General features: G+C 43.0%; 1 protein-coding gene across 2 annotated transcripts in view; it reads left to right on the top strand.

Annotated features, from left to right (window-relative positions):
- Positions 1–23,670, top strand: part of cv-c (RhoGTPase activating protein) — a 235,660-nt gene that overhangs the window by 30,321 nt on the left and 181,669 nt on the right. Inside the window, exon 2 of one of the 2 annotated variants that reach the window (XM_072300080.1) lies at positions 4,834–4,918. The gene's annotated coding sequence lies outside the window, so the exon portion shown is untranslated. Of the gene's footprint in view, positions 1–4,833; positions 4,919–13,522; positions 13,760–23,670 lie in introns of those variants that run through there. The other variant, XM_072300079.1, reaches the window with a different exon arrangement.

Genomic DNA, 23,670 nt, shown 5'->3' with positions numbered 1-23,670 from the left:
ATTTTAACCACGTAAGAGTTGATAGAATCGTATCACGACGCCGTTTGCTCCCAGCTTGATAGTTTTTTCAAGGCATATTCATTTTGGCCCGCATTATATCATATGTTGATCATGAACTGACAATTGTAGACATGAACAAACTTACGCGCTTATTCCAACTTTAAAGTAATTTTGAGGTTTTCAATTTGAAAAATCACGGCCCTAGGAGAAAAGTTTCAGAATGATATCTCAAGGATCATATTCTATCAGCAATCTGCCACGATAATTGATATACATTCATTAAATGATCTTTTTCCCCGATTAATTTTCCGAAAGTGTAAGTGAAAATCTTGCAGTTCGATGCTGTTTTTAGTTAAAATCTACCATCGTTTCTCTCTTTAAGTGTTCTGTCTCTTGTTTTTGTAATTTTAAAATCAACATAAATAGTGTTTACGGAGAAGGCAATGCAAAAAGACCGTCGCTCAGAAGCGTTGATATAGAGATATGCCTGCACTAATACCTGTGAGTTAGGAAGCTCAACACGCGTCCAGGCACGTGAGCGAGAACTAATTTGATAGGAAGCGTCGGCACGGTAGGTTCGAAAATTGACATTTATTCCTGCAATGAATAGCTCATTTATTCGCGTTATGCTGCAGCTTGCTTCCATCATTTTCATGTGAGACACGGAAGTAATTCGCAGATGTAATGTCAGTTTGATAGATGGCTGGAGTTATTCTCGAGAGATTGCTTGACACATCAAGACTGTTACGTACAAAATTATGCAAGATGTGTTTGATATGATGCACTTTATCTTCATTTTTTTTAAAAAAAGAAAAAGAAATAACAAGAAAGCTAGTCTTCCTAAGATTTTGGGAGTATTTCTCAAACTTGAAACTTTTTACACGTTTGTAAAAATTACGCCAAAATATAAATAAGTATACAAATGTACCACTTTTATAAAGCGTTACTACAGGTTGGCATGGTGCTCAATTCGCCGAGACAAGATTCCTCTTGGAATGCACACAACAAACACAAGTTTTGTTGACCCTCTTGGCAGGACTGTTGTTTTTTGTTTCAATTAGCGTCTGTTCAATTTGATCCTTTTTTTTTGTTAATGCCGTGGAATTCTCATGAATGGTGCTTACAACATGAATCACAGACGAAATATTTTCGTTTATTCAGCAAACTCTTTTTTTAATAAGTTGTATTACAATTCCTGCAACGATTGCACGATGCTTACAGGATTACAGGGTGCCCGTTCATAACAGTGTACTTTCAAAAGCTTTTGGGCCTATATTATACATATTTCCTTACATTAAGCGGTACTTTGCGATGCATTTTTGAGATGTTTTAAATAAAGCACAATTCCAGCGATACCCAACGATTTCAGATTGCAATTTTTCCTGAGGGTACATTATAGGTATACCGTTGAGCAACTCCTCGCCCCCAAAGAATGCGAATCGGCAAGCTGTCTCAGCCAGTCGATTTTCAATATGAGAAGCTCTAGTTATACGTTGTGTCAACCGAATGTGGAAGGCAGAGAAATGTCCTTCCCACTCTCGTGTCATACCTTACCCGAAATGGCATTCGCCTGGCCGACGAAGTAAATTCTTTTGTCGTGAAAAGATTAGCTCAGTTTACGAATACGGCATTTTAAGCGGTTTTGGCGCGGTTCAGAGATTTTAACTCCTTCATATAGCACTTTCTCTCAGCTGACTTCTGCAGTTTCTTTCTTGAATGATGAACTTTTCATAGAATCTTTATTTCGTTGTGATAAAGCTCTGAACAGATTTCACGGCAAAACCATTTATTTATCGCCGTTCCAGCTTTCTTCGTAGAAGACGACACAAAATTATCAAGCCTTCTCTGCAAAAGAGCAATAATTGATGCATGGGGAGATCTTTTTTTGGGGCGCGTAACAATATTATAAATTCTCTGAGAACTTTGAATTTAAATTTTTTTGTCACATAATTCCTTCTATTGGACCGATTTTCCATGATTTTTGCGGCTATAGACAGAAAATGATCCCTGGATGAGTTCGTTCTATTCAGATTTTGGAAGTACAATCCAGGCAATTGCAGTTCACGTGATAAAGTCGTAACTTCTCTCATTTAAACAATGTAAGTAATCATTTTCGTTCTGAAGATCTATCGGACCAATTTTTATGATTTTCGGACCATCGTTAGGCGATAATCCTTAGATGAGCCCGCTTGATTCAGGTTTTCGAACTATGACCCAGGTCTTTTTAGTTTACTTAATAAAGTTGTGAATTCTCCCATTTAAACAGTGTAAGGCATCTTTTGTCACAGTTCGTTCTGAGGATCTATAGCACCGATTTTCGTGAGTTTTTGGACTATCGGTAGCGGATAGTCCCTGAATGAGCCCGCTCTACTTAATTACTAAAGAGGGTCCGCGGACAAGTGAAATGAAAAACATTAAAGATTGAAAATTCCCGTAAAATATTTCATAAGGTCTCGGAAATATGAAACATGTGAAACATATTTTCAGTTGCAGAGTATGCAACACGCACTGAAAAACACCTGACAGCAAAAACCATGTGCATCTCTTGTAATTTTGTTTGAGAAAAATATTTCCGAAATTTTATGAAATATTTCACCTGAAATGTCAAGATTTTATTTTTCGTGCACCCATGCTCGCGGAGCGCCCTCTGGGGGCTGGGCCGTGTAGCGGCCGAGGGCATGTCCCCTATGGCCTGGTTACACGCTCAAATTTCCGTCAAATTCTGATCAAAATGATGACCAAGATGGCGGTCGAGAGTTATCTGGATTAATGAGTAAAATTAATTAAAACAGCGTGTTGATTGGAATAAGCATGAAATAAGCACGGTTGTGTGGAAATCAGATGAAGGATGAGCCCCACAGCTCCATCATCTACCATAAAATTTTTGCAGGCCGCAGAAATTTGATGGTGGATGGTGCGCATGGTGCGCACCAGTTACCATTTGATCGGAAATGGATGGAAATTTGAGCGTGTAACCAGCACAATAGTTTGACTGCATCCTCTCGAGACCAGATACCGTTTTGGTGTTGCCTTTGCCCCGTTTGGCAGCGGCGTAAGTAAACGGAGGGTGGCGTCGGGTCTGAGGTCTGCGCACATGTTCTTCATATGGTGGCCGCCTCTGCCGCCTCTTGGCTTGTGAATGGAGCGTACGAGCTACGAGGGTCGCCGGCCGGCGCGCTTTGGAGTTTTGGCGGGACGGGTCCCGGGGTCGGCGTTCGGGGCGGGAGCGCGACTCCGAAATGTGTTTGTCAACGGAGCGCTCGCTGAGTGACTCTGATGAGGCCTTCGTTTTTCAACAGCTCTGCTCACACCGGCCGAGGTTTCTTTATGAACCCGGCCTGCCAAACCTAAGCAAACACGGTGCTATTTCCAACCAGAACTCCGCTCCACGCGCTTCCGTCCGATGTCCGTCTCCACAAGCCGATGAATTTACGAATCTTGTTAAAGATTCATTAATTTGCTGCTTGAAGAATCACACGGATGAAACAGTAACAAGCGAGAAACACCGCCTTTAAACTTGTGCGGGTTCTCTCGTATGAAAAAAAAAGGAAGAAAGAAAAAACTTACCGAAAATTGAATCGATACAGCGTCAGACAAATAAATCCCTTTCTTATCGGTTAAAAGATGTGCTAAGTTGCTTGATAAAATCAGTCGATGAAAAGTTACGACGCATGAGAAACGCCTCCAAATGGAAAGATACTTTTTAGCGTAGCAACGGAGGCCGAATGGTTGCATCATAGAAAAAGCCAATTGACTGTGTTCCTGCTCGCAGATTACCGAGTAATAAGGTTGCTTGAGCTGACTATTTGATGAAAAGTGACGACGCATAAGAAACGGCTTCACGTGAAATGATACTTCCTAGCGTGACCGGGGAGCCCGAATAGTTGTATCATAGAAAAACCCAATCGACCGTGTCTCTGCTCGCAGATTATCGAGTAATGTGATTGCTTGAGCCGACTATTTGATAAAAAGTGACGACGCATAAGAAACGCCTTCGCGTGAAAAGATACTTCCTGGCGTGACCGGGGAGGCCGAATAGTTGTATCATTTAGGAACCCAACCAACAGTGTAGCAGCACGTAGATTACCGGGTAATGCGGTTGCCTGAGATGACTGTTTAATGAAAAGTGACGACGCATTAGAAACGCCTTCACGTGAAAAGATACTTCCTAGCGTGGTAACGGAGGCCGACTAGTTGCATCATAGAAAAACCCAATCGACTGTGTTTCTGCTCGCAGATTACCGAGTTATGCGGTTGCTTGAGGTGACTATTTGATGAAAAGTGACGACGCATAAGAAACGCCTTCACATGAAAAGATACTTCCTAGCGTGGCCGCGGAGGCCGAATAGTCGCATCATTTGAAAACTCAATCACCAGTTTAGCAGCACGTACATTAGCGAGTAGATAATTCGGTTGATTGAGATATTTGCGCAAATATCTAGGTGAATAAATGATAACAGAATGTAAAAATATGCTAAGCCCTGCACATTCATGCGTAAAAATTCTGCCTCAGGCGAGTTTCTCGAAAAGTTTTGTGATTTTCGCTACAGTAAGAGAAATGATTGGAAAGGAGAGGGGATGTGAGGGGCTCGTATTAGAATTCGATTCCACATTTTTTTTACTACTTAAGTTTTTTTTTATGAATAACCCTCTGGAGTATATGCTTGTGAAGTGAACGTTTCATATCATATTTTTGGTAACAGAACCTGTGTTTTGCCTTAATATTTTAAACGGTATGTCCTTGTTCTTTGTTAGTTTTCAATTTGTATGAGACTCGGGCTTTCTCTTTTCAGACGATTGAACTTTTTATATTTTTTTTCTCATTATTTTCAGGTTTTGGTGGGCGCAATTCTCTCCAAAATGATGACTTCGTCCAGGCAGCTCAAAAGAAGGTGGACGCAGCTGTCTCGTAAATTAGGTATGTATCATACATATACTTTTTTTTTCTAGTCATGCTTAATTTTGTGTTTTCATCTTTAACACCTGTTTTTTTACAAAGCAACCGTGAAGCAAAAAACAATTCTGCCTCATGTAAGATTATGTCCTGGAATTCTGAGAAAAATGAGAATCGAATTCCCAGGTCTTACTAATTTTCCTCCGCTCGAAGTCAATATCACTTACTGTCAGTTCTTCTTTTTGCCCAATTGATTAAGCAACTGAAAATTCAGTGAATCCAGTGTACGAGAATTATTATAGTGGTCATCCAATATCTAAAGCTGGCGTAGGAGATAAAAAGGCTGTATTGGAAGAAAAATATTGCGTTTATTGGATCCACGCATCGTAGGCTGAAGAACTGTTTCCATAAAAAAACAGCCATCACGTATTTCAATCCCACTAATGTTCTACTTCGATATGCGAGAAATTCGGCACCAGAGATCACAAAAAAAAGAAAGACAAAAAAATCCTTAGTGCATATACATAAATTAGACTGAGCCCGGAAAATGGATCTGCCTCCGGTAAAAGCTAAGATCCGATTGCGCGAACGAAAATACCATATACTGCATTTAGAAGTGCCCGATTTCTTCAATTTGCAACTCAGCCTGTCAAACGAAAAGTCAAGCCGTGAGGTCACCGACGCAGAACCGCGGATTACATTCGCCACGCCTCTCCTTTGCGTTTGTTTTCTGTAGCGCAAATTCCATAAATAATCTTGTAGTTTTTGGGCAGAGCCACATTTTTCGGTCCAGGGCACCTCTCAAGAGGTTGAAGTTGACAGCGGCTTAGGCGTACTAGCAGCATTTTATTCCGCTCATTTTTGCCAGTTTATTCGTTTTCTCAGCTGAAAATTGATTATTTTGCAGGGTTTCGACGGTTGGTCATGGAAAACGCGCGCAAGAAACATTCATTCGCAACCAAGGAATCACACGATGTGTTTCCTCATAAAAAATAAGGATTGCCCATTTGATCAGCTACCACTCGTGCTACCGTGGTTTGGCACTTTGGCCATTCAACTTTCGATGTTTCTGAACGAATTTGTGGATAATTTTTGCGGGTTGCCTACGCCACCCCAGAAATCTCATTGAAATTTTACGAAACAGGGAATTTCACTATTCAGCAATACATAAAAAGTGTGATTTTTTTTGCACCTCTGTCGGCAACAAAGTATCGTATGCACTCGGCGTGGTTCCCGGCCGGAGCTATAAATAAAAATTATTTATCACCAGAACCAGATGAATACATGGAAACGAAAACACGGGAGGCTGGGGCTCCTTCACAGTGGACCAAATCATTTCCGGTCCTGCCCCTGCACCCCTCGCCCCCCGCGGGCCCCGGGGGTAGGAGATCCCGCCGCGAGGCGCGAGGGTCAAAGAGCAGACCTAGCCGGCATCAAGGGCGCACCCACCCCATCCCCTCGGAGTCCCGTCTCCTTTGCCGAATCGAACGATCTCACTGTTTGATTTTCTTGCGCGCCGTTCTTCGTTTGTTTGTTTGTTTAGGGCCCGTGCTCAAGGTTCCTGATAATGCGATGATACGCGTGACGATGGCCCTTGTCCTCACTGAACTATTTTCGCAGGAAAGTGTCGCGGTTGATGTCGGATTTGACCGCAAATCAACTATTTACGGCCTCCTGAGGTGTAGTGCTTTTAGGGTTGGCCCTATGACCAACAGATTCCCAGCCAGGTGAGCTGAGTTCGGCGGTCTCGGGTAAATGGCCTTCTGGAGCTGGGATATTAAGCGTGGGATAAGCTTTATGAGCTGCACCTACTTGATATCGGTAAAAGAGAAAAAAACAGATTTTAGATTTTTGAGAATTATGATAAATCATTATTTTATATTGGTTTTCTGCCGGTTTAATGACCCTTACTCTGTTTTCGAACTTCTGGATGGGTCATCTTACTGTCGTCCGCAGAAGGTGGTCGTTACTCTGTTCTAGTTTTTGAATCTCCTCCCCGCCTCCTCCCGGGGGTAAAAATGCACTGCTACAAGGAAACCTTGTGACACTTACGCTCTACATCCTCATTATTACTTCTCAGTGTTATATCACAGTTATTTAGAAAAAATACAAAGGATGAATGTATTCAGCTTTTCTTGTATAGTAGAACATTTTGTCTGAGAAAAATCAGCGCAGTTTTCAAAAAAAAAAAAAATCAGCACTTTGTCTTATAAAATTCGAGCTCAAAGGGTAAAAAATCAGCTCTCTATTTTTATTTTGTTTTTTTTTTTTTTTTTTTTTTTTTTTTTTTTTTTAGAAAAATGAGAAAAAAATGTGCTGGAATCCAAAAAAAAATGAAGCACACACCTTTCTCTGCGCTACAAAATCAGTCTTTTGCTGAAATTCAAGCACATCTAGGAGCTCTGTGGAGGGCCAAGCTGCATCCGCTCGTCAGTGGCGTGGCGTGCTTTGCGATATATCGATTGTTATGCCATCTAAACCTTTGGTAAAAAATCGATTATTGAGGTGTTCGCTGCGAACACCCTCTTTATCGATCCTTTTCCACAGGGTTAAATGGCATAACAATCGATACATCGCAAAGCACGCCACGCCACTGCCGCTCGTCGAATTTGAAGAGCTTCCAGACGGGTCCCCTTTTTCGTGAAGTCGGCGTCGCGTCGCGTCGTGCGATCCGACTACGTCGAGTCCATAGTTCCGCTCCTTTTTTTGAGTTTCTGTTTACAGTATCGTTCTCCTATAATGTTTATCGTCTCATTGTTTTCGTCGCGTCGTCGGGACATGGGCCATGGGGCCCTCCCTCTCCCCTGTTGCCCGCCCTCGCGCCCCCTTGCGCCTCCTCCTCCCCCTCGCATCTCCCCCTCCCCCCGCATCTGCGTGCCAAGGCATTTACCAAGACGGAAATTGGTTCTTCCCGTTTGCCGGGGTTTCGGATACAAAGACCCTTGAATGTGGATTCGGGATGGAATGCGAATTGCCGGCATCGAGTTGACTGTCGCACAGTGGAGCGAGCCATTGGAAGGGACCGGACTTGAAATTGTGTACAAAAAAGATTAATTTTTTAGTTTATCTCGTCAAATTTCCAAGTTCAAGGGGTGCATCACTCGGAGAACTGTACGATGAAACCAATGCAACCACTTTTAAAACCGCTGTGCTTTGTTATTAACCGACTTACATAAGCTCTTAAAGGTTCCAATTTTTTCTTCCATTTACTCGTTCCATTGTGCCTTGTGGCCTAAGTCAAGGGGCTACCGCCGATTGGTGCATCTTTTAGGGGAAAATACAAAAAAAAAAAAACAAAAAAAAACTGTTCCTCTGTATTTTGAGAAATATGCATAATCTAGTAATATTAGCCCATATTACACCTCTTTTTACAGATGCAATCGTGGGCTGAATTTGACAGATACTTCGAGGAAGTACAAATGGATTACATTTTGCAATAAGGAACCTCAATCTCTGGCTCTTCCATAAAAGCACCTTTCTGCATGGAAACCGATGATTCCTATGTTGTTTCTTAAGATGAGCCAGAAATAGTGGTTCCTTATTGCAAAATGTGGTCTAAATCAGGTTTCAACCCCTTACTCCGTACGGAGTATGGAGGAAAGGAGAGCTGTGAGAGTTGCGAACCTCTGAAAATCGCCGGGAACTATCGGTTTTTAAGGGGGGGCGGGTGGTGTCAGACCTTCACACCTTTGCGTCCAATATTAGTTGTTCCCTTTCCATCCGATTTTTGGCACCAATCATGTCCAAATTCTCACAATCGCGTGAGAACCTATGCGTGAGCATAATCATCCCTGACCTCTAATCTATAAGCACCGCGGTATCATTCAATTATCGCTCAACAATGTTAATGAGCCGGTCAGTCAGGCGAGTGTTGGCGCTATTTTACACGTTGTAAAATCACGAGCACTCTCCCTCCGCGTATCCGTGTTAGACGTAAGTAAACGCTTTGTTTGGAAAGAAATACCAAAACGCGGTCACTGACGTCGCGAGCCGCTCCATTTTCCCAGGAATTATTGATATCATCCGTCGTCGACTCGTCGTGAAAGCGTGGAGCGATGACAAGGCCCGTCATCGCATTTTCTCCTTCGCGTGGGCGTGTTCCAGTTTTTTTTTCGCGCCACCTCACTTGCACCGCATTTCCGGGCTCGTCATCAATCCCGGATCGAATTTTCTTTGTGCTCGTGTTAATTCAGAGTTACAAGTTTAAATACATTTTGTGTTGCAGTATGTTGCAATGATATCGTCGAACAATAATGTGAGTCGGTGCAAAAAAGCTGGAATTAATATAATTTTTTCTCCAATATGACGAAACTCATGCTCGGCCGTTGAAGTCATACATACCCAGGTTCTAATGGTATCCAGATCATGAGTTCAATGTTCAAAGACTCCGTATAACTATGTTTTTCTTCTTTTTTTCATCTTCTTTTAATCAAGCGCTCCCCTAAACTTTCAAAGTCGGAAATATGAGAGTCGGTAGAGAGGAAATGTGGATATTGGCTGTCTATAACTTACGTAACGCGGTTTTTGCCGATTCTTCACTCTTACCCACCCCCTGCGCTTATTGCGATCGTAGCGCTGACTACAGAAAACTCCGGAATAGTTACATATGACATTTACCTTGACGCCTCACGCTTACTCGAAATAAACACTACAATATTATTCTTGTTATAATATTATAATCGAACTGTCGCCTCTCTTTCGATTCTCGGTGCACGCAACAAGAGGTTTTACGTGGTCGAGTAATTCACACACAAAAAAATATGTATTTCCCCAACGTGGAGTAATGATTCTAACGCATAGGTAGTTCGCCTTAAGTTTTCTGGGTAGGCAAAACGACCTCTCACGGGGTCGAATAGTGGTATCACCGTAACAGTCACACCTAATCATAAACACATAGGCAATATCTTTTTATCGAATGTTGAAAGGTGATTCTTACGCAATGACAGTTCGCCTACTATTTTTGTGGTAGGCAACAAAGGCCCTCAAGAGCTTGAATAGTGGTAATATCGTGAAATTGCACGGTCACTCCAAACACACACAATGATAGCTTTTTACCAAACGGGGAGAGGTGACTTAAACGCAATGCCAGTTCGCTTTCAATTTTCAGCTCACGCAATACGAGAGCTCTCACGTGGTCGAATAGTCGTATCACCGATAGGGATCGTCCCTAAATTACGTAACGCACTTTTTCGGCATTTTGATCCCATCCCCCCCCCTCCCCTCGTAACGCTTTTGTGACGTAAGCCCCTATCCTAACAAAATGGCGTAACGCTCTGCTCCTCCCCTAGAGCGTTTTGTAATTTCGGGACGGCCCCGAATGTGCGCCGTAACACACAAGAAATATCCTCTCTCTAGTTTAACGAGAAGAGGTAACTCTACCATCATATCAGATCGCCTTCAATTTTTGAGGTAGGCAAGAAAACCTCCGAATAGTGGTATCACCGTAAGTCAAGAACGATTTTTTGAGAGTTTCGACAAATGGAATGACGGAATCCTCAAATTAGTGTCTCAAAGCCCAACCAAGTCGTCGGTATGTCTGGGACGGTAAAGCCATAAAGTTCCCGTCTCGGGCGTCGCGAAAGACGCTTTTACGAGGCTCAGCTTCCGCGATTCCGATCTCGCGAGTGGCGGCGGTGACAAGTCCATCAAGTCATTTCTCCCGGGAGCCGGCATTGTTTGCCATCGGGCCGCTAATTAAGGCGCAACGGTATCCGAGAGAAATCGCCCCGGCCCCGACCCAGCCTCCATCCTCCATTGTGACATGAACCCTGTCATGCATGTTTCCTTACGGATCTCGGGGTTCACGTTAGAATAGCTATGGTCCCTTTTGATTTATGTGCGTCCCATTGAGAGTTTTCGTTTTCGGCGCGCTGCGTTTTCGAGAATCAAAGCTCGCCCGCGTCGCCGATCGTTGATAACGTCGACTCCGACTTGCAGCGATTATTCTGCGCCCTGAGAAAAAACGCCGCGTGAGCTTTCGAATGTTGCCGAATTTCCTCTCGGTAATGATTTATTTTCGAAAAAAGTTATGAATACTTTTCCTTGAAATTCTCAGGCTTTTTAGAACGAAGTACGAACTAAATTCTGTGAAAAATGGGAAGATTTTTTTTTTAAATTTGCCCGAAAATTCGTGATTTATCGAATGAAATTTGGCAACTCCTGAGAGCGCATATGGCGTTTTCCCTCATCAGCATGGCAGTGTTCTGCTGCGCTAAGGAAGAACGCCGTATGAACATTCGAGAGTTGCCAAATTTCCTCTCAGAAAATGTTTATTTTTGAAGAAAGTTATGAATATTTCTCCTTCAAACTGTCAGGAACTTTAGGTGAAATTGAAAACAGAATTATCAGAAAAATTGGAAGAAAAATCTCGACAAATTTTCCCGAAAATTGGTGATTTATCGAACGAAATTTGGCAACTCCGGAAGGCGGATACGGCGTTCTTCCTCAGCAGGGCAGTGTTCTCGCGTGATCTAACGGGATAGCCGCGCATAATAGCCCGTGATTTCAGCTTTTTTCCCCCGCTCGATTTTCGGCCTCTTCCGCGTTCAGGCCCTGTCTCGCGAAAAAAAAGCGTCCTCGGGGACTCTCATTAGAGGTTAATCTCCCGCGCTCTCCGGGGTTCGACCCGTCCTCGCGTCCGGGCAAATTACCTTTGATTTCCTCGCTTACGTAATGCGACAATGGAGTTGTTCCTAGCTTTTGCTACGGACTCGTGCATCACCGATCCGTCCATCATTGGCTCCGTGAAAAATTCCGTTGGAGAAACTAGAGGACCGAAGCGGCCGTCGCACGCTGGACCGAGTCAGTAGGAGGAGTCGGACGAAATTTGGAAACTTTGAAAGCTCATATATTTTGAAAATACGAAACAAAAACTTTTGAATGTGGTCTCATTGGTTTTATCGTGAAATTTCTTTTCAGCAACACACTGGAAAAAAAAAACACACACATTGGATCTAGAGTCCAGACTCTTAAAAACATCGACAAGAAAAAATACTCTTGATTCAATCAGACTTAAGCTTAAATCAAGAACCAGCCTCTTAATTGAGCGGATTTCGTTTGATTTAAGCTTAAATCTGATTGAATCAAGAGTCCTTTTTCCTGTCAATGTTTCAAGAGTCTGGACTCTAGATCCAATGTGTTTTGTTTTTTTCCAGTGCATCCCTCGAAATTGAATTTGTGACAAAATGAACATCGAAAGAAATTTTAGCCAAGAATTTCATGCCCGACCTCCTAGCTCGTTCCATACCGTGCGCCGTCCACAAATTGTCGTTTCCCTCACGAAATAACGTAACTAAATTTCAGTGTTACCAAATTTCCCCTCAAAAGTTGCATTTTTAAGAAGAGAATCTTGGACATCTTAAACTAAAAATTTCACTGACTTTTCTTCAGATTTCATTCGAAAGTTACTAAAATTTTGAACAAAATGGTACAAGTACATTCTTGAAAAAAAACTGAATTACCTGAGCTAATTTTGCACCCTTGGAATTGAGTTACGTTAATTTCGTCCGGTAAACGACGAAATGACACTAGTCTTTTCTCTGCTTTTCTAACCAAGCACTTTCGGACCCCGCACCGTAAAAGTTGCATCAGAACTGGGTCCGCCACATATTCCTTACGAAATAAATCTGCAGAGGGCCAATTTCAATCTCAATTTTCGCACCTTACTTTTTTGTTTTGTTTTTAGTCTGACACTATGTGACTCCATAACTTGGCGAGCTTTTAGACGAGAATTTCAAAGGGATCAGTATTTCACAAACGCAACAGTCACGCATGACTAGTCTGTTATATCGGCGAAGGTGGATGATGTCATCACCAAGGGGCCCGTGCGTGGATTACGTCATGTATCCGGGGAAGAGGGTTGGGTCTGGAGGTGCCTGACATCTGCCAAAAGTTACCAATAGACATGAACAGCATGGGAGGGGGAGGAGAAGGGGGGTCAGAAAATCAGGAAAATTAAAAAAAAAATTCAAGGATGCCTCCATGGAGGTGCATAAGATCGGACACAACAATTTTGAAGTTTTTGCAGATCCCTTTAAGCCACGGCAGCCAGCAAGATCCCACCATCAAAGCGCCATTCCGTCCAGTAGACAAGCCGTAGACAGGGGGGTATGGACCCCTTCCCTCCTTGCCCTCGTTAATTGTACCTTCTTTTTTACTCTTGGAGGGCAGCCATAAAATATTATCAAGAACATGAATAGAAAAGTGTAAATTGGACGTATTTCTATCACACGGAACTATGTGCATTAAGACATGAGCCCTGAGACCCATCAAAATATATGCATGACAGGGCTCACGTCATAATGCACATAGTTCCGTTTGATAGAAATACGTCCAATTTACCGTCACGTTTTTGAATGGACCCCCTCCCCCTTAAAGAATTCTTCGCGACTGATTCCGTCCCCTCGACCAGCTCATCTGCCGCGTAGCTTCTTCTCCAAATCAACGGCGCGCGAAGCTCGTGGAATCAATGAACGGCAGCGAGCTTTTGCCCGATCGTAGAAGTGAACTAGAATGAGATAAATGAGGAATGTTCGCTCTAGCCACGCCCCCGGGCCGCGGTCCCGGGGGGTGTGGGGGGGGGGGGGGGCGGTGGCGGCGGCCGTAACTGTGCGGCGTGGCGCGGCGGTTGCGATTAGCCAGTCAGTTCGTCAGTTTCTTCTCCGTGCGTCGCCTTGCCCGGAATGCGTGTCGTGTCGATCCCGGCTCATCGGCTCCAAGTCCCGGTCCCGCGAGTTTAGTGTCGTGTGATGCTTATCCGTGCTGTGACAGGTGCCATCGCCTCACGCCAAGTGCATTCGCTTTGGATTAACTCAGTGCGTAGTGGATTCCGGTAGCCAGTTCCGGATAGAACTTTCGTCGTTTATGGTGAGTCCTGGTGTTATGCCTCTCTTATCACGGTGGGCCACCCCGAAGTCGAATTTTCGCGGGTGGATTCGGTTCCCAAGGTCGCCGCAGTCAGGGAACACCGGAAAATTTCAGGGAAAACCTGGAAATGCCAGGGAAATGACGAAAACGTCCAGGGAAAAGTTGATAAGCACCTTCATTTGTTCTCTAGAATGGGTTTGACGTTTCGAACTCAAATTTTGCCCGAAAACTATCTCTAATTATGTCGTTTTGACCATCTGGTATATCTTAAATTGTCAGGGAATCGCGCCAAAATGTGTCAGAGAAATCAGGGAAATGTCAGGGATTTCATTTCCTAGATTTGGTGGCAACCCTGGGTTTACTGTTTGAACCACACAGGTAGGATTGCACCTCAACAGCCGTCGATGAGCTGAAACTCCATCAAAGACCATTCAGAAGCCCTGGAGCGGTCTTACTCAATGAGTGTTGTCGCGACTTGTCCAATAAGCGAATTTCCGCGAGTGGATATGGTTTACTGTTCGAACTATATGGACAGGATTGCATCCTACGGAAAAATATCCCGCGGACTGAATTTTGTCAGTTGCTGCTGCTGCACCGAAATGCAACATCCGTCGATGAGCTGAAACTGCTGAAACTCCACCGTCGGCCAATTAGAAGTCCTAGAGCCGGTCCTTCCACCGTGCTTAAATGTACATAGGACGAGTCTCGACGGTATCTAAGTTCGGCTTAATGCTTCTGATTGGCCGGTGGTGCGGTTTGGACTCATCGACGGATGTTGTATCTCCGCGTGAAAGAGCCGACAAAATTCGGCATGCGGAACGAATTTCCGCGAGTGGGTTTATTAGGATGAGTTTTTTTAACGAAGTGCCAACCTCCAGGCCGAGCGGACTGGCACAGAAAAATGGCCGGGAGTACCAGCTAGTTTTAGCTCTTTTTTTGCCGTGTGAATAGGTCAAACTGGCCCAAATCACCTCAAATACCCACCTGCCGACCGGGTTTTTCCGCCCCCGCAACCTCCGTTACAACCTAAACAAATTCCCCCGGGCGACGGTGTGCCTAGGTTCTTTGGTTTTCATGCTGGCAGCAATGACGACCAATTCAGAATACTCGACCCACCTCAGAAGGTGGGTCGAAAAGTAGATGGATGCAAATGCTGGGGCTTTTGATGACAACGGTTTTTTCCTCCTTTGAGTTGCACCCTGCCGATCTGGTTGAAAAAGAGACCCAATCCACTCGCGGAATTTCGCCTCAAGTATATCGAAGTATGACCGTTTTTCTGACAAAATTAGGTCGCAACACTTAGCTCTGTGATTCGGCGACTAGCGACTATTTATCATTCAGCCGCTTTTGAACTCGCCTCGGGAGGCGGGTTGGAAACTTCGGACGCAGTCGCAGTTGTTATTGTTGTCAACGTGTAAAATCGAAAATAGTATCCGCACCACAGCCAGGAGAGATTTCGTTACGTCGTAACGGACTTCACTGGGAAAAAAAACACATTGGATCTAGAGTCCAGACTCTTGAAAACATTGACAAGAAAAAATACTCTTGATTCGATCAGATTCAAGCTTAAATCAAAAGTAAATCCGCTCAAATTAAGAGGCTTGGTTCTTGATTTCAGCAAAAATCCGATTGAATCAAGAGTATTTCTTCTTGTCGACGTTTTTAAAAGTCTAGGACTCTAGACCCAATGTGTTTTTTATTCCAGTGAAATCGAATTAGTGGTAGCCTGATGTAACCCAACTCTTTTCGCCTTCAACTGGTGAGGTAGGCAACTGCGGATCCACAGGAGTTGAAATAGTGGTATCCACAATGGAACCCAACTCTATTCGCTTAAGCTCGTTAGTTCCAGGCATCTGCGGATCCATAGGGGTCGAAATAGTGGTATCCTCGATGGAATCTAACTCTATTTGTCTTTAATTCGTTTCTTAAGTAATCATGAATCCATAAGATTCGAAAATTCGACCGCATTATTTCAGGATGAGAGGGACTTGCCAACTTCCGAAATTTCCGATTACGTACCAACGCAACATTTCTGCAGAAAACTTGAATTCGGGAAATGGATAATCGTGACATGTCATCGAGTAAAATTCATTCGTTTCTATCCCTTGAACTCATCATATACAGGGGAATGGCTTAACATATTTCATAGGACAATTTTAACTCAAAAATTGTTTTCTAGAGCAAAGCTTTCGGGAACACTGGAAAAAAACCACATTGGATCTAGAGTCCAGACTCTTGAAAACATTGACAAGAAAAAATACTCTTGATTCAATCGGATTTTTGCTCCAATCAGAACGAAATCCGCTTAAATTAAGAGGCTTGGTTCTTGATTTAAGCTAGATTCTAATTGAATCAAGAGTACTTTTTCTTGTCGATGTTTTTAAGAGTGTGGACTCTAGATACAATGTGTTTTTTTCCAGTGAATCATGTAAATAAAATGACCATTGAAGGGCAGAAGAGGATACGAAGACACCTAGCCTTCCACTGTAACGCTTCTGATTGCAAGCTTAAGCAAATAAACAAAGCTGGGTCTCATGCTTATAGATTTTTCATATAATTGCGGAACAGGCAGCGCAAGGCGAAGCGATGCTGGTGACTTGCAGCCAGAACTTTTGCATAATCGGCGCAGTGGCGTGCGGTGGGTTTAGTGACAGGGCAAGCTCTAGCGTTCGCCATCCCGGGGGGGGGGGGGGGGGGGGTTAACGTAGCCTCCCTAGAAAATTCTTAAAATTTTACTCTATTTGCTCTCTTTTGCGGATGAAATCTGATGGAACGTCTTGAAAAACTCAAATTTCCTTCTCTCTTATTTATGATTTCGTTTACTCAACTTGTTTCGAATTTTATTGAGCATTGGAGGACGGCTCCATGCTCTTAACTCCTAATTTTGCCACTTATTTGAGGTATCATAGTCTTTATTCTACGGCATTTAGAATTTTTTGAGTTACTTAAATTCCCCCCCCCCCCAAAAAAAAAAAAAAAAAAAAACAGCTTTCTGCGTTTAAAACATGATTGAGAATTGTCAAATTCATCACCAATATATCCGAGTGAGCGACATATTATAGAATTTAAGGGCATCTGCTCCGGAGGAGCAATTACAACCGCGACGGAAAGAGGGAACAAGATAGCGCATCGGAGGCAGAGGCAGCGCGCTGCGATGACGGGCCAAGAGAAGCGAGCTGCGATCGCGCAGCGAAGAGCTGGGCCTCGGAACGTACCGCACTCCCCGCCTGCCTTGATTTCGCCGCTGAGCAGTGGCGCTCCGCTCAGCTGATCGCAAGCGATTCTCCAGCGCATGAGTTGGCCCGCGTTCAGGCCGCGCAGCGCGCTGCGCCACCTCCATCCTCTCTGCCGCTTTCCTACTTTAGTTGACTTTAGTGGCTCTATACGTATTTCTGTCTCTTTCTCTTTCTATTTTTAATGCAATTTTCTTACTGAACACCTTTCATAAATTATATTTGCTAAAATGTAAAACATGTTAAAGGTGTAATTTTCTTCTTTCTCTTGAAATCTTTGGGCAAGCAGTGCTTGCCTTGCTTATCCGGACCGCACGCCACTGAATCGGCGGCTGGTATTGCAGGAGCTCTATGATAATTCATCTCTGTGCTTTTCATGCATGCAGTTCATTACTTTTTACAACAGATCAGATCCATTATATGACGCTTTCGATGCAAGGGATTTCGACCAGGTTGAGATTGCACGTACGGAGGGTGGAGTCCCTTGTGAAATTGACGGAACATTTTTATGAACAACTGAACGAAATTTTTAGCTCCACGTCTTGTTTCTTTTTTTTCACGGCTGTGCGGCAAAGTTCCCAATAAACCTAATGCTGGTTTGTTACTTTGAGATTTTTCCAGCATTGACACCGCGTCAATCAAAAAATTCCCAACTGATGTGGTTTGGTTCCTTTCTGCTCAACGCGGTCTAATTCGTTGTTTCCCAGACGAAGGAACCTAACTCCATTTCAAGGTTGCAAAATGGATTAAAAAAAGATAATTTTCATTTTTTCATTTTTTATTTTCTCCCAAAATTTTTCTGACTTTTGCAGGATAAATCAGGGAAGTTTTGTATTTGCAATGCCCGATTCTCTCGGTAAAAATGCAATTCACGAGGGGTTTTGGCAGCCTTGAAATAAAGATAACTTCGATGTTAGAACGTAAAGTTACGTTCTTACATTCGTTTTTACGTTCTTACGTTCTTCTTACGTTCTCACGTTATTTGTGAGGGGAACGGCGAATCATACCCACCGTGGTTTTTCAGCAAGGGCGCCACTCTCGACGACTAACCCAACTCTTAATCGGCTTACAAAGCACTTTATTCCTTCACCTACTCTCAAAAAGGTTCGACTATCAGTAGATAAAAAAGGTAACCCACAAATAACGACCGTAAGGTTCGTCTGGTTCAGTCTCCTCAGAATGTTCCTCGGCAGACCGCTGATGATCCCATCAGATTTTTCAACCGGAAATTTTCCGGGAAGGTTCCCCGGTGGAGCGGGTGATAAAATCAGTGCGGAATCACATGCACAGGCGGCAGAGTGCACCGGTTCAAGGCAGGTAGCCGCGGACAGAGTAGTGTAGCTGGCGTGTTTTGATGTAATCAGAATACCACTCTTTCAAGCAAGAACCGCGTATAGCCCCAATAGAAACTCTCATGTAGATACGCGTGTTTCATGCAGCATCTCCGGCGCTACTTGGCCTGGCTTCACAGTACTTGCTGTAGCTAAAGTTGCCGCTTTCACGCATAAAATCTTCTTTTTACGATGATGGTATCAGATAATCTCGAGGGAATACTAGATACAAATCCACTGTTTTAGCGAAGTTGCCGATTCTCGCGGGAAATTTGCGGTATTCTATTATCTACCCGGAAAGTATCATAAAATGGATCGCATTTAGCGAAAAGGAACTGGCGCGTTTACAGTGTTTTCAAAATCGTGCAACTTCTTCTTTCCTCCTAAAAATACTCAATGCATGTACAGTACCTATTAAGATCTACACAATGATTCCCCTTCAAAATTAAACAATCTTGGGTGGCAAAAAATATTCGCTATTCTGAGAGATGTTTTAGATATTTATTGAGAAGCTACATTTTTACAATTCTGTAATCGCGATGGTTCCATTTTTATAAATGCGATCCAAATAGTCTAGCTAATGAGTCCAGGCGCCAACATATTTAGTGTTAGCTGAACATATTTTGCGGGATCGTGGGGAAAATGAAGGATTACGGTATTGAATGTTGTGGGTAGAAGCTGTGAAGTATTACATGTTGACAACGGAATGTCAGATATCACTACTTAAGGTCTAGTCTCATAATATAGAAAAAATCACTTTCAGATCATAAAGCCCTCATTTTCAACTCTAAATTCTGTTTTTCAATTCTAAAATTTTCACTTCCATCTTTTCAAGTCTGAATGGTGTGTTCCTCAAAATCATGGAATTATTATTCAACATGTTTGTACAATGAACTCTTTAACGAAGCATCTCCTTGGAGTTTTCGGTCAGGTGAAGTTTTCCGTCTAATTGCGTGTTGATACTGGTAGCCGCTTCCGCCGTATACGCAAGCAGATGGAAAGGTTGAACTTAAGTGAAGGAGGTGCATTCCCGTATGTGAAATTTTTCGAGGTACAAAGCGGCACTGCTGTTTGTCTTTTTAATTTACACCTAAGCTTATAAAAAGCTCTCTAAGTCGAGGCCATAAGTGATGGGCCTTACACGATCATAGTACAATGTATGTACTCTCGTTTTCCATCAGATTCTCTGTGCAAATATAGGACACATACAACAAGCTGAGTTGAGACTATTTGTGCAAATCAAAGCGTCTAGATGTTAACTCTGCCCGCATTGTTCATAGCAAACTTGCTCACATATTTAGCACCACACTTACGCCTTACGTATACATAGAATTTGATTGATATATTGTTGGATTCTCCAATTCTTCACCTCTTTCAATTTAAAAATCTAAATTTTCGTATATACTCCCATTTTCAAAATTCTCTGTAAAGACGTCAATAGCCTGTAACGCTGAATGTTTTAAAATTGACTAACTAAATAACTAACTAATTTATTACTCCAGAGTGGAGAAATGGTCAAGCCGCCCCCTAATTTTAACGGAAACTTACGATCAGAATTCCCTATAAACTGAGGAAAAAATAAGTTTCAACCCCAAAGCGCTCTGTAGACAAACATTTCAAATAAATCTGATAGGGCCCTTTGATTTTTTCCGTTCCTACAGGTGCCCCGTGTCCCTGTCTCCCCCCAATATTTTTTCTCACGTACATTGGCAACGCCATCTTACCAGACCAAGCGGTCACGCGGTCGGTTTTTCCGCTTGTTTTGAGTTGCCCCCCCCCCCCCCCCCACCACACACACACTGAAAAAAAAAACCACATTGGATCTAGAGTCCAGACTCTTGAAAACATTGACAAGAAAAAATACTCTTGATTCAATCGGATTTTTGCTTGAATCAAAACGAAATCCGCTTAAATGAAGAGCCTTGGTTCTTGATTTAAGCTAGCTTCTAATTGAATCAAGAGTCCTTTAGGACTCTTGATTTGCATCTTGATTTGCATTTTCTTGTCGATGTTTTCAAGAGTCTGGACTCTAGATCCAATGTGTTTTTTTTTTTTTTTTTCAGTGCAAAAAAAAAAAAAAAAATTAGTTTAAAAACTCATCAGTTTTTTTTTTTTTTTTTTTTTTTTTTTTCTTCACCTCTCGAGAAAAACATAGATTAGGTGAGTCCATCCCTCCTCTCCTTGCAAGACTATCACGGATGCATGTCCCGGCGGTGAATTTGTCTATCCACGGCGCACTCGGTAGTCCGCGGAGCATCCGAGCGAGGATCCGGGCTGGCGCGCGCGCTCGGCGGCGGCGTTTCGCGCCTTGATCGCTCTCGGAGGGCCGTCCGTCTCCACGGCGGTGATAAATCCAAGGAATGCACTCGCGATGCACCGCGGAGCCTGGAAGCCTGCTCAAGGATCGATCAGAGCGGGAAGTAGCCATCGTTATTACGCGAGAACGCCGTGTTCTCGGCCTCAGCTCCACGCGGATCCCCGGAGCCGGAGCCCGCAGAACGCAACGGTGGTTTCTTCTAGAGTCCCTTTATACTGAGAGTCAAGACAATGTGAATCCATTTCTGATTGGTTCCCGTATTTTATGCCTTCACAGTGTCACAAACGGGAATAAAGATTACAGTTTCACCGATTGCAAAGATTATAATCTGGAGTGGACCTGGGAATTACGGGTTCGGCAAGGAACAAACGGAATGAGAGAAGGAACGGAGAGAGGAATTTAAGAATGAGCCGATCAAAGATTACGAAAAACGTTCAATTTCTGTAATCTTTATTCCCGTTTGTGACTCCATGAGGGGTGTTGTCTTGACTCTCAGTATAAAGGGACTCTATAGTTTCTTCGTATTGTTTCCCTTAAATCGCTCCTCTCAATAACCTGGTTGCCTGATCGGGAACCACCTTGGTCATCGCACGAATTGGACGTGTCAAAAGGAACTATGTGCATTGGAGTTGCGCGGAGCTTAGTTCCCTTTAGCAGACCTGGTCCAATTCATGGATTGGAAGTCTCCCTTTCGTCCTACCCCCTTGACTTGCATCACTACGGGGGGTCGGACATGGGGTGGCTTTCAGGTAGACATGTGGGTCCTAGAGGCAGTGGGCGACTAGACAAGGTTTGAATGGAGAAAGAATCGTGGCACGGCTCCTCTTCAAATTCTTACGTAGTAAACTATTCACACTACAGCGGACTGATTGTTGAAATTGATGGACAAAGTTATAGACAAAGAAGACAAAAGGGATATGGAGAGATCCTATTGGTGGAAACGGGTGGTTGCAGGGTTGGAGGTAGGTAATAGATTCAGCAACGGCAACCCACGAGAGACCCCATAGTTAAAGTCCATAGTTTCTCCCTTAGTCTATAGGAACCACACATTTCAACCAATAGGATCGCTTTATACTCCCTATGTCTTCTTTGTCTATCGCTTAGTCTTTCAATTTCAACAATCAGCCCACAGGAACTTCAAAAATGAACTTCTGAACGAGATGTATAACAAGTATTTTTAACAGAGATCAAATTGATGTTAGTATAGAATGACGTCATTTGTATTTTTGCCATTTACAATTGAGGGGGCTGTAGCTCCAACTGGGAGCATTTTTTTGGGGCGGGGGACTCTATGGAAGGAAAAAGACTCATTTTAACCCTTGAAAACATCCCTAAAGTGTAGCTGTTTCACCTTGCGACGACCTGAAGTTATGGGGAAAAAAAGCACATTGGATCTAGATTCCAGACTCTTGAAAACATTGACAAGAAAAAAGACTCTTGATTCAATCGGATTTTTGCTTGAATGAAAACGAAATCCGCTTAAATTAAGAGGCTGGGTTCTTGATTCAAGCTAGATTCTGATTGAATCAAGAGTACTTTTTCTTGACGATGTTTTTAAGAGTCTGGACTCTAGATCCAATGTGTTTTTTTTCCAGTGTAGCACACCTCATGGATCTTTTATCTTATTGCCACGATAAAGGTACCAGGGGGGCACATGTTTGAATAAATTATTCTCGGATGACTGTCGGGCTTCCGATCTTGCTGAGTTGTCTCCAACGTTCCCTCGCTAGGCATTTTTTATCAAAACTCCCACACTTCCAGATGACTTCATACTTTTAAATGTTGAAGTCACGGCGCAGCGGGTGAGGATTTTTGAATCATCGCAATGCCACGCGGCATTCCTCCGACACTCCTGCGCTTGCTCGCAGTCGAAGATCGCGGAAAAATCCTGCGGCTACGATTTTCCTCCGTATAAAATCTGATAATTTTCCTTCGCTGCGCTCGAATCAGAATTGCATATTCATAAATATAAATAAGCCGCATTATTACAATCTGCGTAACTTTATATTCTTGGCATCAATTACCAAGTTCTCACGTCTTATTGCGATTTCAAGTGATTCATGAAGCACCAGCAACCAACCGGTTTGACACTAAGACCGTCCTCTCACGGTCAAATTGACGTCCTCAAAAATGATAAGCGGTGCAATTGTTGACCACTAGAAGGGTGAAATTAAAAAATACACAATTTTAGAACACCTTATTGCCGCATTACGCTGACGTAAGGGCGTATCTCAAGATATATTACTTGGTTCTGCATTTTGGATAGGTATCGATTTACAGTTCGTATTACGTCGTTTCCCTGACGAAGGAACGAGAGGAACGTAGTTGAATTAGGTTCCTAAATTGATTCTGACAGTCATATTTTTTACAAGAAGGCACCTGTGCAATTTTTGTCCAAAATTTTACCGATGTTTACGCGAGATCAGAAGAAAAATCAGTGAAATTTTCAGTTCGAAATGTCCAAGGTTGTCTTGGTAACACTGAAAAAAAAACCACATTGGATCTAGAGTCCAGACTCTTAAAAACATCGACAAGAAAAAGTACTCTTGACTTAATCAGAATCTAGCTTAAATCAAGAACCAAGCCTCTTAATTTAAGCGGATTTGGTTTTGATTCAAGCAAAAATCCGATTGAATCAAGAGTATTTTTTCTTGTCAATGTTTTCAACAGTCTGAACTCTAGATCCAATGTGGTTTTTTTTCCCAGTGCGCTGTTTTCCGTATAATTTCGTGCTTTCCGGGGCTCATATCGAAATAGAGATACGCTCTTACGTTAAAGCAGCGCTGGTTAAAAAAAAAAAAAAAAAAAAAAAAAAAAAAAAAAAAAACAAAAAAAAAAAAAAACTCTTGGACCAATGCCGCATTGCATTGTCTTAAGAGTGCAGTTTCTTGTCGCCGGATGTAAGAGTCTTGAGCTCTTGTTTCAAGCGGATTTTGCATTGAAACAAGAGTCCAGACTCTCAAATCCGGCGACAAGAAACTGCACTCTTGAACCAAGAGGTTTTTTTTTTACCAGTGAGGAGCGACGATT

The sequence above is a fragment of the Bemisia tabaci genome, chromosome 4, assembly GCF_918797505.1.
Source record: "Bemisia tabaci chromosome 4, PGI_BMITA_v3".
NCBI classification, from domain to species: Eukaryota; Metazoa; Arthropoda; class Insecta; order Hemiptera; family Aleyrodidae; genus Bemisia; species Bemisia tabaci.
The sequence above is the reverse complement of the archived record's forward strand: the minus strand, read 5'-3'. Positions and strand labels throughout refer to the sequence as shown.